The sequence below is a fragment of the Ceratotherium simum genome, chromosome 10 (genome assembly GCF_057802395.1).
Source record: "Ceratotherium simum simum isolate JZ-2026a chromosome 10, ASM5780239v1, whole genome shotgun sequence".
Classification (NCBI taxonomy): Eukaryota; Metazoa; Chordata; class Mammalia; order Perissodactyla; family Rhinocerotidae; genus Ceratotherium; species Ceratotherium simum.
Window position 1 is genome coordinate 57,814,175 of NC_141909.1, and position 6,000 is coordinate 57,820,174.

Genomic DNA, 6,000 nt, shown 5'->3' on the forward strand with positions numbered 1-6,000 from the left:
TAGATCAATTTTGGTGATCACCACCAGACTGTGGGATCAAAACGTAGGGTGTTATTTAAATGCAAAGTAATTATTCCATTAATCCACTTCCCTCTTGAAAGTGCAACCAGAGAAAAAAGGAAAGCAAATTATCTAGGAGATTGCAATTCACATGCATAATTAATTTGCCTGCCGAATTTGGCGTCTTGGCTTTTCTGCCTGTGAACATAACCTTTTTTCCATTTTAGCTCAGCCAGTTAAGAGGATGTATGTGTGTGTGTGAGAGAGAGACAGAGACAGAGACAGAGAGAGAGCATTCATCCTTCCATGTAACTGGTGCTGGACTAAAACAAGAATCAATGCTGCAACCACAGAACTGTTTGCTTTGCTAGTTCCTCAATTTAACATCTTAGCTTTTCCTTCCGCCAGAAAAAACTGACCATATTTGAGAAACAAGCAATTTACAAGTGAGACTGACACAAGGGTGGCTCTAAAGTTGAGAACAACTTATTTTAACTCAGTAAGTCGGTCTCTTTTTACTTCTATTCTTCAACTCACAATTAAAACAATCTTTCCTTCTTTCATAGTTTTTAGGACACATATTAGGCTGTTACTATATAATTATAGATATGTGCGCTTGGGTATAAATACTAAATTGTTTAATTTATTCACGTCTATCAGTCACAATAGTCAGAAAACGTGAAGGCCACTTCACTCAAAAGTCTTCTAACTTTCTAAGACTGAGAACTTTTCAAAGCTTTAGAGGGTAGAGATCATGTTTTGTGACCCAGGCAGAGGCCAACAAATTGGTGAAAACCAAACCATCAAGTGCAGAGCGGGGCTGAGTAAATACTGATGATGAAAAAGAATAGTCTGTTTAATAAAAACAATTATAATTCAGATGAATTTATTTGGGGTGAATGATGATTATTTGAGCTCAACTCCAATGTTTAGGTACAAATAAAGACCATAGTCTGCTGCCTGTTTATTCCAAGAGGTTTCCCCTGGAATCAGCAGTTAATGCAGAACCGATTCAATTGTGGAAAATTAAAGTAATAAAATATTTGAATGAATTAACTTGCTTTCAAATACAAAGATAACACCAGTAACTACCTTGCAGAATTGTTGTGACAACTAAATGCATTAATATGGTTAAAACACTTAGAAAAATATTCAATTCAAAGTGAGTAGTATATAAGTATTAGCAGTTATTATTAGAATGATAAATTGAAATTCTCCCCCAACCCCCCACACTGCTTGCAGTATCTCACAAGATGGAACAATTATGAAATTACTGGGAAGATTGATGTAATGACTGAAATTGACAAACCAAAACAACGGGAACAGTCAATAGTATAAGGAAGTTAAATCAGGAGAGAACTGAGAAAAACAACAGGGAGATGCCATCTGGAGAGCCCAGCAGTTACAGCAGCTGCAGGGAGATGCCTCTAGAAGATGAACATCTAATCGGGTGGTAACTTTTGAGAACTTCAAAATGAAAATAATGTGAAACATGAACACTTTTGATTTAAGAAGTGCAGTGCCATCTGGCAAATAGGGAAACTTAGAACTTGGAATCTGCTAATACTGATTAGTTTTATATTTTGGTGGGCTCTAATTCTCATTTTTATTTCTGCAGGGTTCAATATGCAGATGGAATAGCATCATTTCGTTTGATGATATCTGCGAGTTGGGAAACTAGCAGACAAAAAACCCCTAGGAAGACAATTCAATTAATCTAAATAATGTCACTCTGCTAGAAAATCTGCTATTAGTCATAAAGTCCTACCCCTTCATAATCTTACTTTATAAATTTTTGACTCTTCATAAATATGGTCTTATGAGTAAATTTCTTAATTTTATTTTACCCAACTTGATTTTAAAATTCATTTGCTAACTCTCCTGTATAAACAGAGGGACTTTTACTTTTTAGGTAACAAGGAGAAATTGACTTGAGAATTTTCTGAGAATAATCCAAAGTGACTAAGTAAAAGTTAACGACCCCTGGTTCCTGTGTTCTTTGCCATCAAAGAAGCCCTGTATTATCAGGTACATAGTTTTGGTAAGGGTAGCTTAGTTTTAGCTCAGCTAATGTATTTAGATTAAAATAATGAGATTATAATTTTGCCCATTTGCTATGATCATTGGGCGATTTCTTAGATTCCTTGAAGTCAACGTCCATTTAGTGCTTTGAGGTTAAAATGAAGGCAAGTGCTTTGGCAAAGAGGAAGCATGGTAGAATGCAAAATATTATATTATCGTTCTATCTTCTTTCACAGCAGTCACTGGGGGAACTCAGTATTAAGTGAAATCAAAGAAAAGAGTTTCATGTGTATCTAAGACACTGAAATAAAATACTTGTGACAAATTTTCAATTCAATAAATATCATTAGCACCTACCACGTGCTAGGAGAGCTAGAGAAGGAGCTCAGACTGTCAGCAAGTAAGGACTTGAAAATAATATGATTCCTGGTATACTTACTCTAAGATCAAAACATTAAGGAAACACACACAGAAGAAACAGTGGGAGCAAGGAAGATGGGGGCTGGGTCCAGTAGGAAAGACCTCCAAAAGGACATGCTTCTTGAAGGGAGACTTGAAAAATGACCAGAAGTTTTACAAATAAAGAAGAAAGCAATTGGAGAAACAGTTGGAGCCAAAAGAAGTGAAAGAGCATGGAACTTTCTGGTGGCTTGTGGTCTAGTGTGGGTAAGTGAGAACGTGGGTAAGTGAGTGGGGTGAGAGGGTGGGGGACAGCTAGAGCAGAAGGAAGTGACAAGAAATAAAGTTGGGGAAGTGGCTGAGGGAAGTTTGTGAAGGTACACAATTCTGTAGTAAAATTATGTGTTAATTAAAAGAAAGTACTTCTTCATTCTATTAGTATATGAAACTCACAATGATATCTCTTATTTATAAAAATAAAAATGTTTCTGGGTTTATTGCAATTTTTTTCTTCTCTTTTTCTCTCTCTCTCGTTTTAGCTCTCTTAAAATTGTGAGTGCCTATATCACTTCAGTCAGCTTCAGAAATAAAAGCCTATAATTATCTACATCTGGGAAAAGTATGCTAGTATGCTGGTGTGGAAGAGAGGATCTGCAATGGATACATAATTATAGAGAGGCAGTATGGAGCGTGAAATCCTGGCTGCCTACCACCCCTCATCCCCTCCAACTGCCCAGTGACCCTGGACCAGTTCCTTCAATGATCTAAGCCCACTCTTCATCTCTAAAGGTAGTTGAGAGGATTACAAGAGGTAATGCATGGAGAGTGGCTACACATAGTAACTACTTATAAATATTAAGTGTTATTATTACTTTGTCATGTCCTCTAATTTAAATAGATACATTTGAATAAGACTTTACTTGTTGGCCTCTCCTTCCCCAAAGAGTTCAGAAAAGAAATTATAAATGATCTTAAAACACTGAAATTACGGGCCGGCCCTGTGGCTTGGTGGTTAAGTGCGCGCGCTGCGATGCTGGCGGCCCGGGTTCGGATCCCGGGTGCGCATCAAGGCACCACTTCTCTGTCCATCCTGAGGCCGAGTCCCACATACAGCAACTAGAAGGGTGTGCAGCTATGACATACAACTATCTACTGGGGCTTTGGGGGCAACGAATAAAATAAATAAAATCTTTAAAAAAAAAAAAAAAACACTGAAATTGTTTCCCAAATTACCGATAGTTTCAAAGCATAATTTATGAAGGAGACAAAATTTAAAATGTGACAAAGAAAAACATCCTAGGATGCTAGTGAAACGTCTCCCTAAGCACAACTCCTTCCCACCACAGCATGCTTGTTCAAAGAGCAAGACCCAGAAGATTCTTCCCTGATATTACTGGGAGTGAGCCCGAATGAAGAGGAATGGATATTATATAACATATCAAGTTGATGCTTTAACAATCTAAAGTGGATTTAAATCAAGAGACTTCTATCTTGAATTAACTTTTTCATATTCCATTTTGTTCCCTCCCAACGTAAGGAAAATACTGACATTGCTTTGCATCCTAATTTATTTTATTCTCATTAATATTTTTACTTAAAATAATACACAGCATATTTTTAATTTGTTCTTTTCTGGGGTTCAAGTCCTCCTCCCCCAATTCCACATTTTTGCCCATTTAAAACTATTCAGGTGTGGGGCTGGCCTAGTGGCATAGCGGTTAGGTTCACGTGCTCCGCTTTGGCGGCCCAGAGTTTGCAGGTTCAGATCCCAGGCGCAGACCTATGCACCACTTATCAAGCCATGCTGTGGCAGGTGTCCCACATATAAAGTAGAGGAAGATGGGCATGGATGTTAGCCCAGGGCCAATCTTCCTCAGCAAAAATAGGAGGATTGGCAACAGATGTTAGCTCAGGGTTAATCTTCCTTACCAAAAAAACAAAACAAAACAAAACAAAACTATTCAGGTGAGATGTGTAAAACAATGTTGATAGTCACATTTTGCAACTTCCAGAAATTCACATTTATAGATAAACAGTTAATTCCATTCAAATTTGCCTGGGCAGATGTTCTTTAAACAATTTTATTTAATAGAAACCAATTATGATAAATTTATGTAAATTCAAAATCAAGACTCATGTGGATAAACCACCTTTGTTTAATGATAGTTTTTTTGAAAAGTCGTCCTGAGGAAGTAATTTTAGAAAACAACTTGCTGTACTGGATTAAGAAAAATTGAGTTTTCATAAGTATGCCAATAAATGAATCCATTTCCAGTCCAAATGGCTTTTATGTTTATCATCTGTCAATGATTCTTAATATTGTTGGATAATGATAATTAAATAAAGGCTGAAGCTACAAGATCCAAAGTCTATGTTTCAACAAAGTTTCTGGAATAAATATCCCATATCAACTTTATAAGAATTTCTGTTGTAGACAGAAGACTTTCATCCAGAATTTAATGGTCATTTGTATGGTCATAAGCATAATGAATAGTTCAGACAATTCTATGAAAACAGCACAATTAAGCAACACAAATTGCTGTTATTTTTAGAGAACAAATGAAAGAGGCGGCTGCTGATTGCATGTGGTTATTAAGCATAACCATTAAAAACCGTTGGCGCCAAAATCACTCAGATAACCAGTATCACACTCAGTAACCTATGACTCAAGATGTTAACATATCCACTAAAGCACTGTGAAGAGGATTTTTAGAAAAACAGAACCATGGAGCTAAAATTAAACTACCTCCATTAGGCCAATGAGCAGCTCAATCTACCCGATCAATATGCACTTTCCAGAAAACATTTTAAAGTAGATAAAATCACAGTAAATAGCCACCCTGGAAAAGCAATAGAAATAAATCAGAAGGCAGTTTGGTTTAAAAAGGAAAAAAATCATAGTTTTTTTGTGGGGGGGTGATAACTGTGGATAACTGGGGAAGAAGCCACCCCAGAGAGCTGAGGAGTCCCACTCTGCACGGCCACATGAGGTGGCTGCAGCTTTGCTGGGCAGTTACATGGTGGCAGGGCTCACACAGGGCTCAGGTGACAGGTGCTCAGATCTCTAGTCCCCTGAAGGCAAAATCCACAACCCACAGAAACAGGGCCGCCCGACAAGCAAAACATCACAAGCCCTTAGGAATCACAAAAAGACACAAAGAAAATTTACCTTGTAGAAAAACTGTCCTCTGGTTTGGTACTGGCGTGTAACCAGAAACCCCCTTCTTTCTGATCTGCAGAACAACTTTGTCAACCCGGGGTGTGTGGTCACAAGGCAGGAAGTGACTAGAATGACAAATCATCAGCCAGGAAAGAAATAGATTTTGTCTTTATAAGGACATTTTACTTAACTTTTTTTTTTCATGTCCCCTCCCCTGCAAAAATCACCTGACAGCACAGGTCACACTGAAATTCAGAAGCCTCTTACCACTTCCTCTTTACAAGCATTTTTCTCTCTCCCCTTTCAGTCTCCTCTAGCTGTCCCAGGCTCTAGGCTACTTATACCTGTCTGATTGCAGATAACAGGGCGATGGCAGCCTGCTGCCTTGACTTCTTTCTCTGACCCCAGTTGCAAATGCA

At 37.8% G+C, this 6,000-nt stretch overlaps 1 protein-coding gene across 1 annotated transcript in view; it reads right to left on the minus strand.

Moving 5' to 3' along the window:
• LCP1 (lymphocyte cytosolic protein 1) overlaps positions 1-5,699 on the minus strand; it is a 51,771-nt gene extending 46,072 nt beyond the window's left edge. The window contains exon 1 of the mRNA XM_014789989.2: positions 5,591-5,699. The gene's annotated coding sequence lies outside the window, so the exon portion shown is untranslated. The remainder of the gene's footprint in view (positions 1-5,590) is intronic.
• Between the last annotated feature and the right edge of the window lie 301 nt (positions 5,700-6,000).